The sequence below is a fragment of the Macaca nemestrina genome, chromosome X, assembly GCF_043159975.1.
Source record: "Macaca nemestrina isolate mMacNem1 chromosome X, mMacNem.hap1, whole genome shotgun sequence".
Lineage (NCBI taxonomy): Eukaryota > Metazoa > Chordata > Mammalia > Primates > Cercopithecidae > Macaca > Macaca nemestrina.
Window position 1 is genome coordinate 91,511,770 of NC_092145.1, and position 14,013 is coordinate 91,525,782.

General features: G+C 40.7%; 1 long non-coding RNA gene across 1 annotated transcript in view; it reads right to left on the reverse strand.

Annotated features, from left to right (window-relative positions):
• Nucleotides 1-14,013, reverse strand: part of LOC139360882 (uncharacterized) — a 77,125-nt gene that overhangs the window by 24,560 nt on the left and 38,552 nt on the right. The gene's annotated exons all lie outside the window — the stretch shown is intronic.

Genomic DNA, 14,013 nt, shown 5'->3' on the forward strand with positions numbered 1-14,013 from the left:
TGTGCTGGATTAGGTTCATTGATTTGCTTATATTGAACCAGCCTTGCATCCCAGGGATGAAACCCACTTTATCATGGTGAATAACCTTTTTGATGTGCTGCTGGATTCGGTTTGCCAGTATTTTATTGAGGATTTTTGCATCGATGTTCATCAGGGATATTGGTCTAACATTCTCTTTTTTTGTTGTGTCTCTGCCAGGCTTTGGTATCAGGATGATGTTGGCCTCATAAAATGAGTTAGGGAGGATTTCCTCTTTTTCTGTCAATTGGAATAGTTTCAGAAGGAATGGTACCAGCTCCTCCTTATACCTCTGATAGAATTTGGCTGTGAATCCATCAGGTCCTGGACTTTTTTTGTTTGGTAGGCTATTAATTATTGCCTCAATTTCAGAGCCTGCTATTGGTCTATTCAGGGATTCAACTTCTTCCTGGTTTAGTCTTGAGAGAGTGTAAGTGTCTAGGAAATTATCCATTTCTTCTAGGTTTTCTGGTTTATTTGCATAGAGGTGTTTATAGTATTCTCTGATGGTAGTTTGTATTTCTGTGGGGTCGGTGGTGATATCCCCTTTATCATTTTTTTATTGCATCTATTTGATTCTTCTCTCTTTTCTTCTTTATTAGTGTTGTTAATGGTCTATCAATTTTGTTGATCTTTTCAAAAAACTAGCTCATGGATTCATTGATTTTTTTTGAAGGGTTTTTTGTGTCTCTATCTCCTTCAGTTCTGCTCTGATCTTAGTTATTTCTTGCCTTCTGCTAGCTTTTGAATGTGTTTGCTCTTGCTTCTCTAGTTCTGTTAATTGTGATGTTAGGATGTCAATTTTAGATCTTTCCTGCTTTCTCTATGGGCATTTAGTGCTGTAAATTTCCCTCTACACTTTGCTTTAAATGTGTCCCAGAGATTCTGGTATGTTGTATCTTTGTTCTCATTGGTTTCAAAGAAAATATTTATTTCTGCCTTCATTTCGTTATGTACCCAGTAGTCATTCAGGAGCAGGTTATTCAGTTTCCATGTAATTGAGCGGTTTTGATTGAGTTTCTTAGTCCTGAGTTCTAGTTTGATTGCACTGTGGTCTGAGAAACAGTTTGTTATAATTTCTGTTCTTGTACATTTGCTGAGGAGTGCTTTACTTTCAACTATGTTGTCAATTTTGGAGTAAGTACGATGTCGTGCTGAGAAGAATGTATATTCTGTTGATTTGGGGTGGAGAGTTCCGTACATGTCTATTAGCTCCTCTTGGTGCAGAGTTGAGTTCAATCCCTGGATATCCTTGTTAACTTTCTGTCTCATGATCTGTGTAATGTTCACAGTGGGGATCAAATGTTTTTTCTGTATCTATTGTGAGAATCTTGTGTTTTTTTGTCATTGGTTCTGTTTATGTGACGGATTACGTTTATTGATTTGCATATGTTGAACCAGCCTTGCATCTCATGAATGCAACCCGCTTGATCATGGTGGATAAGTTTTTTGATGTGCTGCTGGAATCGTTTTGCCAGTATTTCATTGAGGATTTTCATGTTGATATTCATCAGAAATATTGGCGTGAAATTGTCTTTTTTTTTGCTGTTTCTCTGCCAGGTTTCGGTAGCAGGATGATTCTAGCCTCATTAAATTAGTTAAGGTGTAGTCCCTCTTTTTCTATTCGTCGAAATAGTTTCAGAAGTAAAGGTACCAGCTCCTCTTTGTACCTCTGGTAGAATTTGGCTGTGAATCCTTCTGCTCCTGGGTTTTGTTGTTGTTGTTGTTTTTGGTAGGCTATTAATTACTGCCTCAATTTCAGAAATTGTTATTGTTCTATTTAGGGATGCGACTTCTTCCTGATTTGTTCTTGGGAGGGTGTATGTGTACAGGAATTTCTTCTAGATTTTCTAGTTTATTTTCATAGAGGTGTTTATAATATTCTCTGATGGCAGTTTGTATTTCTGTGGATCAATGATGATATCCCCTTTGTTATTTTTTCATTGTATCTATTTGATTCTTCTCTCTTTTCTTCTTTATTAGTCTGGCTAGTAGTCTATCTTTTTCTGTTAGTCTTTTCAAAACAGCAGCTCTTGGATTCACTGATTTTTTGAAGGGGTTTTTCGTATCTCTATCTCTTTCAGTTCCAGTTTGATCTTAGTTATTTCTTGTTTTCTGCTAGCTTTTGAATTTGTTTGCTCTTGCTTCTCTAGCCCTTTTTAGTTGTGATGTTATGGTGTTGATTTTATATCTTTCCCAGTTTCACCTGTGGGCACTTAGTGCTATAAATTTCCCTCTAAACACTGCTTAACTGTGTCCCAGAGATTGTGGTGTGTTGTGTCTTGTTCTCATTGGTTTCAGAAACTTATTTATTTCTGCTTTAATTTTGTATTTTACCCAATAATCATTAAGGATCAGGTTGTTCAGTTTCCATGTAGTTGCGTGGTTTTGTGTGAGTTTCTTAATCCTGAGTTCTAATTTTATTGTACTGTGGTCTGAGAGACTGTTTGTTATGATTTCTGTTCTTTTGCATTTAGTGGGGAGTGTTTTAGTTCCAATTGTGTGGTCAATTTTAGAATAAGTGTGATATGTTTCTGAGAAGAATGTATATTCTGTTGATTTGGGGCGTAGAATTCTGTAGATGTCTATTAGGTCTGCTTGGTCTGGACCTGAGCTTAAGTCCTGAATAACCTTGTTAACTTTTTGTCTCTTTGATCTGTCTAATGTTGACAGTGGGGCATTAAAGCCTCCCACTATTATTGTGTGGGAGTGTAAGTCTCCGAGTTTATAGTATTCTCTGATGATTGTATTTCTGCGGGGTCAGTGATGATATCCCCTTTATTAATTTTTTATTGTGTCTATTTGATTCTTCTCTCCTTTTTTCTTTATTAGTCTGGCTATTGATACTTGTATATGAATAAAGTTCTCATGCTGTGTTTTTCAGCTCCATCAGGTCATTTATGTTCTTCTTTAAACTGGCTATTTTAGTTATTCTAGTTAGCAATTCCTCTAACCGTTTTTCAAGGTTGCTTTATGAATCTGGGTGCTCCTGTATTGGGTGCACATATATTTAGGATAGTTTGCTGTTCTTGTTGCATTGATCCCTTTACCATTATGTGTTGCCATTCTTTTTCTTTTCTTTTCTTTTCTTTTTTTTTTTTTTTGAGACGGAGTCTCGCTCAGTCACTCAGGCTGGAGTGCAGTGGCGCGATCTCGGCTCACTGCAAGTTCCGCCTCCCGGGTTCATGCCATTCTCCTGCCTCAGCCTCCCAAGTAGCTGGGACTACAGGTGCCTGCCGCCATGCCCGGCTACCTTTTCCATTTTTAGTAGAGATGGGGTTTCACCGTGTTAGCCAGGATGGTCTCGATCTCCTGACCTCGTGGTCCACGTGCCTCGGCCTCCCAAAGTGCTGAGATTATAGGCGTGAGCCACTGCGCCCGGCCGCCATTCTTTTTCTTTTTGATTTTTATTGCTTTAAATTCTGTTTTGTCAGAGACTATCATTGCAACCCCTGCTTTGTTTTTGCTTTCCATTTTCTTGGGAAATATTCCTCCATCCCTTGATTTTGAGCCTATCTGTGTCTTTGCACTTGAGATGGGTCTACTGAATACAGCACACCAATGGGTCTTGACACTTTTATCCAATTTGCCAGCCTGTGTCTTTTAATTGGGGCATTTAGCCTGTTTACATTTAAAGTTAATATTGCTATGTGTGAATTTGATCCTGTCATTATGATGCTAGCTGGTAATTTTGCGCATTAGTTTTTGCAATTTCTTCATAGTGTTGATGGTCTTTAAAATTTGTTATGTGTTTGCAGTGGCTAGTACTTGTTTATCCTTCCATATCTAGTGCTTCCTTTGGGAGCTCTTGGAAGGCATACCTGGTGATGACAAAAATCTCTCAGCATTTGCTTGTCTGTAAAGGATTTTATTTCTTTTTCGCTCATGAAGCTTAGTTAGACTGGATATGTAATTCTGGGTTGAATATTATTTTCTTGAAGAATGTTGAATGTTGGCCCCCACTCTCTTCTGGCTTGTAGAGTTTCTGCAGAGAGATCCGCTGTTAGTCTGATGGGCTTCTCTTTGTGGGTAATCTGACCTTTCTCTTTGGCTGCCCTTAACATTTTTTCCTTCATTTCAACCTTGGTGAATCTGACAATTATGTGTCTTGGAGTTACTCTTCTCATGGTGTATCTTTGTGGTGTTCTCTGTATTTCCTGAATTTGAATCTTGGCCTGTCTTGCTAGTTTGGGGAAGTTCTCTTGGATAATATTCTGAAGAGTGTTTTCCAATTAGGTTCCATTCTCCCCATCACTTTCATGTACACATAGGTTTGGTCTTTTCACATAGTCCCATATTTCTTTGGAGGCTCTGTTCGTTCCTTTTCATTCTTTTTCTCTAATCTTGTCTTCTTGCTTTATTGTATTAAGCTGATCTTCAATCTCTGATGTCCTTTCTTCCACTTGATTGATTTGACTATTGATACCTGTGTATGAACGAAGTTCTCATGCTGTGTTTTTCAGCTCCATCAGGTCATTTATGTTCTTCTTTATACTGGTTATTCTAGTTAGCAATTCTTCTAACCTTTTTTCAAGGTTCTTAGCTTCCTTGCATTGGGTTAGAACATGCTCCTTTAGCTTGCAGGAGTTTGTTATTACCCACCTTCTGATGCCTAAATTCTGTCAATTTGTCAAACTCATTCTCTGTTCAGTTTTGTTGTCTTGCTGGCAAGGAATTGTGATCCTTTGGAGGATAAGAGGCATTCTGGTGTTTGGAATTTTCAGCCTTTTTTTCACTGTTTTTTCCTCATCTTTGTGGATTTATCTACCAGTGATCTTTGATTTTGATGACCTTCGGTTGGGTTTCTTTTTGTGTGTGTGTGTACATGCTCTTTCTTGATGCTGTTGCTATTCCTTTCTGTTTGTTAGTTTTTATTCTAACAGTCAGGCCCCTTTTCTGCATGTCTGATAGAGTATTCTGGGGGTCCGCTCCAGACCCTGTGTGCCTGGGTATCACCAGTGGAGGCTGCATAACAGCAAAAATTGCTGCCTGTTCCTTCCTTTGGAAGCTTCCTCTCAGAGGGGCACCTGCCAAATGCCAGTTGGAGCTCTCCTGTATGAGATGTCTGTCAACTCCTGTTGTGAGGTGTCTCCCAGTCAGGAGGCATAGGGGTCAGGGACCCACTTGAGGAGGCAGTGTGTCCCTTAGCAGAGCTAGAGTGCTGTGCAGGGAGATCTTCTGCTCTCTTCAGAGCCAGCAGGCAGGAACGTTTATGTCTGCTGAAGCTGAGCCCACAGCCACCCCTTCCCGCAGGTGCTCTGTCCCAGGGAGGTGGGAGTTTTGTCTAGAAGCCCCTGACTGTGACTCTTGCCTTTTTTTCAGAGATGCCCTTCCCAGAGAGGGGGAATCTAGAGAGGCAGTCTGGCCACAGTGGCTTTGCTGAGCTGTGGTGGGTTCTGCCCCGGTCAAACTTCCTGGAGTCTTTGTTTACAGTGTGAGGGAAAAACCACCTACTAAAGCCTCAGTAATGGTGGACGACCCTCCCCCCACCACGTTCTAGCTTCCCAGGTTGACTTCAGACTGCTGTGCTGGCAGCAAGAATTTCAAACCAGTGGATCTTAGCTTGCTGGGCTTCGTGGGGGTTTGGATCCACTGAGCTAGACCACTTGGTTCCCTGTCTTCAGTCCCCTTTCCAGGGGAGTGAATGGTCTTGTCTCCCTGGCGTTCCAGGCACCACTTGGATATGAAAAAGAACTCTTGCAGCTAGCTTGGTATCTGCCCAAACAGCTGCCCAATTTTGTGCTTGAAACCCAGGGCCCTGGCGGTGTAGGCATCCGAGGGAATCTCCTGGTCTTCGAGTTGCGAAGACTGTGGGAAAAGTGTTGTAACTGGACTGGAATGCACCATTCCTCAGGGCACGGTGCCTCATGACTTCCCTTGGCCAGGGGAGGGAGTTCCCCTACCCCTTGCACTTCCTGGGTGAGGCATTGTACCACCCTGTCTTGGCCTGCCCTCCGTGGGCTGCACCCACTATCTAACCAGTCCCAATGAGATGAGCCGGTTTCCTCAGTTGGAAATGCAGAAATCACCTGCCTTCTGTATTGATCTGGCTGAGACCTGCAGACTGGAGATGTTCTTATTCAGCCATCTTGCCGGCCACCTTGGTAACTGCATCTTTATAGACTTTAATTCTTTTCTTTACCTTTTCTGTAATCTTTCTTTTGTAGTACTTCCTTATTTTGTGGCATGACAGAGGCTTTAGGACCGTCTTGTAATTTCCTTGCCCTAACCCTAGAATCAACAATTTTGTCAAGTGGTCCTGGGTCATTTTATTATAAAGTGGTATCTAGAAGCCCAGATCTGGTTTTTAGATGTGCCTGTTTCTACTGGGTGTTCTTACTTTTTGCTCTCCAACAGGAGAGAGCTATGGAATACATGCATGAATTCTTTTTTTATTTTATTTTTGTTTTTGAGACAGAGTCTCACTCTGTTGCCCAGGCTGGAGTGCAGTGGCATGATATTGGCTCACTGCAACCTCTACCTCCTGTGTTCAAGAAATTCTCCTACCTCAGCCTCCCAAGTAGCTGGAACTGCAGGCGCACACCACCATGCCTGGCTAATTTTTTGTATTTTAGTAGAGATGGGGTTTCACTGTGTTGCCCAGGCTGGTCTTGAACTCCTGAACTCAGGCAATCCACCTGTCTCGGCCTCCCAAAGTACTGGGATTATAGGCATGAGCCACCATGCCCATCCATACACACTTGCATTCTAATCCATGTGTACATCTATATTAGTGTCCTATTGTTGCTGTATCAGCACAAACTTTGTGCCTTAAATCAATGAAAAGTTGTTTTCTTACATGTTTGGAGGTCAGAAATCCAAAATAGTGTGAGTTCCTTTTGGAGACGCTGTGAAAGCGTCCATTTCCTTCCCTTTTCCAGTAACTAGAACCTGCACACATTTCTGAGCTTATAGTATGCCCTGCATCTCTCTGATCTTTGCTTCTCTCTCATCACATTGCCTCCAGGCATTATGACCCACATGCCGTTATAAGGGCCCTTGAGATTACATTGGACTCAAGTGGTTAATCCAGGATGATTTCTCCATCGCAACATCCTTAATCACATTCTTTTTAGCCATCTAAGGTAACCTTTTCACAAGGTCCTTGGATTGGGACATGGACATCTTTTTGAGAAAGGAGCTTTATTGAGTGTTCAACAACACTCATCTTTATATTTAGTTTTGTGTCTATTTCTGTATACTAAAATAGTCATGAGTTCAAACTAATGTTTCCAACTCCAATTCAACACTGCAAGGGAGAAATTAGTCAGTTCTCATGCTGTGTATTAGTCAGTTCTCATGCTGCTATAAAGACAAATTCGATACTGGGTAATTTATAAAGGAAAGAGGTTTAATTGACTCACAGTTCCACAGGGCTGAGGCGGCCTCAGGAGACTTACAATCATGATGGAAGGGGAAGCAAAGATGTCCTTCTTCACATGGTGGCAAGAAGGAGAAGAATGCCTGCCCAGTAAAAGGGGATGCCCATTATAAAACCATCAGATCTCATGAGAACTAACTCATTTTCATGAGAACGAGATTGGGGAAATTGCCTCCATGATTCAATTAACTCCACCTGGTCCCTCCCATGACATGTGGGAATTGTGGCAACTACAATTCAAAATGAGATTTGGGTGGGGGCACAGCCAAATCATGTCAATTGTGTAATTTCTTTTTCTTTTTCTTTCTTTTTTTTTTTTTTTTGAGACGGAGTCTCACGCTGTTGCCCAGGCTGGAGTGCAGTGGCGCGATCTCGGCTCACTGCAAGCTCCGCCTCCTGGGTTCATGCCATTCTCCTGCCTCAGCCTCCTGAGTAGCTGGGACTACAGGCGCCCGCCACCGCGCCCGGCTAATTTTTTGTATTTTTAGTAGAGACGGGGTTTCACTGTGGTCTCGATCTCCTGACCTTGTGATCCGCCCGCCTCGGCCTCCCAAAGTGCTGGGATTACAGGCTTGAGCCACCGCGCCCGGCCAATTTCTTTTTCTGACATTAAGAAATCTGGTTATCATTAACTATAACGTATTTACTTGTATATTTGTATGTATGTTAAGTTGTTTCAAAATTGGTAAAACTTACACCTCTGAAAGATAAATTTAACCAACCAGAGAGTACAGCATTTGTGTATAGTTCTTTTATCTTCAGCTTTACAGTATCTGTAAAACATGCCTTTAAAAAGTCTTTAGGCCAGCTTCCTTATTCTCCCTTAAATGTGGTAAACTTATACATTTGTAATACATTTAGATTCACTTATTATAGTCTGTGTGTCATTCAAAGTCCTACAATATCCTGATTGCTTTTGTTTATTTTTAACTTACAGTTTTTGCTTTCTGCTGTGTTCAGTCCTAGGGGTTTTGATAAACAGATTTATATATCTTCTACCACAATATGATATAGTAGAGTTTCATCATCCTACAAATTCTCCTTAACATTTGTCTCCTTGACATTCAGACGCCCTCCCCCAATCCTTGTCTACCAATGGTCTCTTTCCTTTTTCACTATAGTTTTGTCTTTTTCAGAATGTCGTTTGAATGGAATCATACAGTGTTTAGCCTTTTTATCTAGCTTCATAGCAAATGCATTTAAGATTCATCACATGTTGTATGAGTCAATCTAAATATTAGCCCATCATACAGATATAGTACATTTTGCTTATCTATTCATCTGTTGAAGGACATCTGGAATTTGTCAAGTTTTTGGCAATTATGAATAAAACTACTATAATCATTCGTGTACAGGTTTTTGTGTGAATGTATGCTTTCAAATCACTTGGATAATGACCTAAAATGAGACTGCTGGCTCATATGGTAAATGTATTTCTAAATTTATTAGTTACTGCCAAACTGTATGGTATTGTCTTTTATCATTTATTTCTCCATTTTTTAAAAAATTTATTTATTATTATTATACTTTAAGTTCTAGGGTACATGCGCATAACGTGCAGGTTTGTTACATATGTATACTTGTGCCATGTTGCTGTGCTGCACCCATCAACTCGTCAGCACCCATCAACTCGTCAGCACCCATCAACTCGTCATTTACATCAGGTATAACTCCCAGTGCAATCCCTCCCCCCTCCCCCCTCCCCATGATAAGCCCCGGTGTGTGATGTTCCCCTTCCCAAGACCAAGTGATCTCACTGCTCAGTTCCCACCTATGAGTGAGAACATGCGGTGTTTGGTTTTCTGTTCTTGTGATAGTTTGCTAAGAATGATGGTTTCCAGCTGCATCCATGTCCCTACAAAGGACACAAACTCATCCTTTTTGATGGCTGCATAGTATTCCATGGTGTATATGTGCCACATTTTCTTAATCCAATCTGTCACTGATGGACATTTGGGTTGATTCCAAGTCTTTGCTATTGTGAATAGTGCCGCAATAAACATACGTGTGCATGTGTCTTTATAGCAGCATAATTTATAATCCTTTGGGTATATACCCAGTAATGGAATGGCTGGGTCATATGGTACATCTAGTTCTAGATCCTTGAGGAATCGCCATACTGTTTTCCATAATGGTTGAACTAGTTTACAATCCCACCAACAGTGTAAAAGTGTTCCTATTTCTCCACATCCTCTCCAGCACCTGTTGTTTCCTGACTTTTTAATGATCGCCATTCTAACTGGTGTGAGATGGTATCTCATTGTGGTTTTGATTTGCATTTCTCTGATGGCCAGTGATGATGAGCATTTTTTCATGTGTCTGTTGGCTGTATGAATGTCTTCTTTTGAAAAATGTCTGTTCATATCCTTTGCCCACTTTTTGATGGGGTTGTTTGTTTTTTTCTTGTAAATGTGTTTGAGTTCTTTGTAGGTTCTGGATATTAGCCCTTTGTCAGATGAGTAGATTGCAAAAATTTTCTCCCATTCTGTAGGTTGCCTGTTCACTCTGATGGTAGTTTCTTTTGCTGTGCAGAAGCTCTTTAGTTTAATGAGATCCCATTTGTCAATTTTGGCTTTTGCTGCCGTTGCTTTTGGTGTTTTAGACATGAAGTCTTTTCCCATGCCTATGTCCTGAATGGTACTACCTAGGTTTTCCTCTAGGATTTTTATGGTATTAGGTCTAACATTTAAGTCTCTAATCCATCTTGAATTAATTTTCGTATAAGGAGTAAGGAAAGAATGCAGTTTCAGCTTTCCTATCCATGAGCATGGTATGTTCTTCCATTTGTTTGTGTCCTCTTTGATTTCACTGAGCAGTGGTTTGTAGTTCTCCTTGAAGAGGTCCTTTACATCCCTTGTAAGTTGGATTCCTAGGTATTTTCTTCTCTTTGAAGCAATTGTGAATGGAACTTCATTCCTGATTTGGCTCTCTGTTTGTCTGTTACTGGTGTATAAGAATGCTTGTGATTTTTCCACATTAATTTTGTATCCTGAGACTTGGCTGAAGTTGCTTATCAGCTTAAGGAGATTTTGGGCTGAGACAATGGGGTTTTCTAAATATACAATCATGTCATCTGCAAACAGGGACAATTTGACTTCTTCTTTTCCTAACTGAATACCCTTGATTTCTTTCTCTTGCCTAATTGCCCTAGCCAGAACTTCCAACACTATGTTGAATAAGAGTGGTGAGAGAGGGCATCCCTGTCTTGTGGCAGTTTTCAAAGGGAATTTTTCCAGTTTTTGCCCGTTCAGTATGATATTGGCTGTGGGTTTGTCATATAGCTCTTATTATTTTGAGGTACGTACCATCAATACCGAATTTATTGAGCGTTTTTAGCATGAAGGGCTGTTGAATTTTGTCAAAAGCCTTTTCTGCATCTATTGAGATAATCATGTGGTTCTTGTCTTTGGTTCTGTTTATATGCTGGATTATGTTTATTGATTTGCGAATGTTGAACCAGCCTTGCATCCCAGGGATGAAGCCCACTTGATCATGGTGGATAAGCTTTTTGATGTGTTGCTCAATCCGGTTTGCCAGTATTTTATTGAGGATTTTTGCATCGATGTTCATCAGGGATATTGGTCTAACATTCTCTTTTTTTGTTGTGTCTCTGCCAGGCTTTGGTATCAGGATGATGTTGGCCTCATAAAATGAGTTAGGGAGGATTCCCTCTTTTTCTATTGATTGGAATAGTTTCAGAAGGAATGGTACCAACTCCTCCTTGTACCTCTGGTAGAATTCAGCTGTGAATCCATCTGGTCCTGGACTTTTTTTGGTTGGTAGGCTATTAATTATTGCCTAAATTTCAGAGCCTGCTATTGGTCTATTCAGGGATTCAACTTCTTCCTGGTTTAGTCTTGGAAGAGTGTAAGTGTCCAGGAAATTATCCATTTCTTCTAGATTTTCCAGTTTATTTACGTAGAGGTGTTTATAGTATTCTCTGATGGTAGTTTGTATTTCTGTGGGGTCGGTGGTGATATCCCCTTTATCATTTTTAATTGCGTCGATTTGATTCTTCTCTCTTTTCTTCTTTATTAGTCTTGCTAGTGGTCTGTCAATTTTGTTGATCTTTTCAAAAAACCAACTTCTGGATTCATTGATTTTTTGGAGGGTTTTTTGTGTCTCTATCTCCTTCAGTTCTGCTCTGATCTTAGTTATTTCTTGCCTTCTGCTAGCTTTCGAATGTGTTTGCTCTTGCTTCTCTAGTTCTTTTAATTGTGATGTTAGAGTGTCAATTTTAGATCTTTCCTGCTTTCTCTTGTGGGCATTTAGTGCTATAAATTTCCCTCTACACACTGCTTTAAATGTGTCCCAGAGTTTCTGGTATGTTGTATCTTTGTTCTCATTGGTTTCAAAGAACATCTTTATTTCTGCCTTCATTTCGTTACATACCCAGTAGTCATTCAGGAGCAGGTTGTTCAGTTTCCATGTAGTTGAGCGGTTTTGATTGAGTTTCTTAGTCCTGAGTTCTAGTTTGATTGCACTGTGGTCTGAGAGACAGTTTGTTATAATTTCTGTTCTTGTACATTTGCTGAGGAGTGCTTTACTTCCAATTACGTGGTCAATTTTGGAGTAAATACGATGTGGTGCTGAGAAGAATGTATATTCTGTTGATTTGGGGTGGAGAGTTCTATAGATGTCTATTAGGTCTGCTTGCTGCAGAGATGAGTTCAATTCCTGGATATCCTTGTTAACTTTCTGTCTCGTTGATCTGTCTAATGTTGACAGTGGAGTGTTGAAGTCTCCCATTATTATTGTATGGGAGTCTAAGTCTCTTTGTAAGTCTCTAAGGACTTGCTTTATGAATCTGGGTGCTCCTGTATTGGGTGCATATATATTTAGGATAGTTAGCTCTTCCTGTTGAATTGATCCCTTTACCATTCTGGAATGGCCTTCTTTGTCTCTTTGGATCTTTGATGGTTTAAAGTCTGTTTTATCAGAGACTAGTATTGCAACCCCTGCTTTTTTTTGTTCTCCATTTGCTTGGTAAATCTTCCTCCATCCCTTTATTTTGAGCCTATGTATGTCTCTGCGTGTGAGATGGGTCTCCTGAATACAGCAGACTGATGGGTCTTGACTCTTTATCCAGTTTGCCAGTCTATGTCTTTTATTTGGAGCATTTAGTCCATTTCCATTTAAGGTTAAGATTGTTATGTGTGAACTTGATCCTGCCATTATGATATTAACTGGTTATTTTGCTCGTTAGTTGATTCAGTTTCTTCCTAGCCTCGATGGTCTTTACATTTTGGCATGTTTTTGCAATGGCTGGTACCGGTTGTTTCTTTCCATGTTGAGTGCTTCCTTCAGGGTCTCTTGTAAGGCAGGCCTAGTGGTGACAAAATCTCTAAGCATTTGCTTATCTGTAAAGGATTTTATTTCTCCTTCACTTATGAAACTTAGTTTGGCTGGATATGAAATTCTGGGTTTAAAATTCTTTTCTTTAAGAATGTTGAATATTGGCCCCCACTCTCTTCTGGCTTGGAGAGATTCTGAGGAGAGATCTGCTGTTAGTCTGATGGGCTTCCGTTTGTGGGTAACCCGACCTTTCTCTCTAGCTGCCCTTAAGATTTTTTCCTTCATTTCAACTTTGGTGAATCTGGCAATTATGTGTCTTGGAGTTGCTCTTCTCGAGGAGTATCTTTGTGGTGTTCTCTGTATTTCCTGGATTTGAATGTTGGCCTGCCCTACTAGGTTGGGGAAGTTCTCCTGGATGATATCCTGAAGAATGTTTTCCAACTTGGTTCCATCTTCCTCCTCACTTTCAGGCACCCCAATCAGACGTAGATTTGGTCTTTTTACATAATCCCATACTTCTTGCAGGCTTTGTTCATTTCTTTGTCTTCTTTTTTCTTTTGGTTTCTCTTCTCGCTTCATTTCATTCATTTGATCCTCAATCGCTGATACTCTTTCTTCCAGTTGATCGAGTCGGTTACTGAAGCTTGTGCATTTTTCACGTATTTCTCGTGTCATGGTTTTCATCTCTTTCATTTCGTTTAGGGCCTTCTCTGCATTAATTACTCTAGCCATCAATTCTTCCACTTTTTTTTCAAGATTTTTAGTTTCTTTGCGCTGGGTACGTAATTCCTCCTTTAGCTCTGAGAAGTTTGATGGACTGAAGCCTTCTTCTCTCATCTCGTCAAAGTCATTCTCCGTCCAGCTTTGATCTGTTGCTGGCGATGAGCTGCGCTCCTTTGCCGGGGGAGATGCGCTCTTATTTTTGGAATTTCCAGCTTTTCTGCCCTGCTTTTTCCCCATCTTTGTGGTTTTATCTGCCTCTGGTCTTTAATGATGGTGATGTACTGATGGGGTTTTGGTGTAGGTGTCCTTCCTGTGTGATAGTTTTCCTTCTAACAGTCAGGGCCCTCAGCTGTAGGTCTGTTGGAGATTGCTTGAGGTCCACTCCAGACCCTGTTTGCCTGGGTATCAGCAGCAGAGGCTGCAGAAGATAGAATATTTCTGAACAGCGAGTGTACCTGTCTGATTCTTGCTTTGGAAGCTTCCTCTCAGGGGTGTACTCCACCCTGTGAGGTGTGGGGTGTCAGACTGCCCCTAGTGGGGGATGTCTCCCAGTTAGGCTACTCAGGGGTCAGGGACCCACTTGAGCAGGGAGTCTG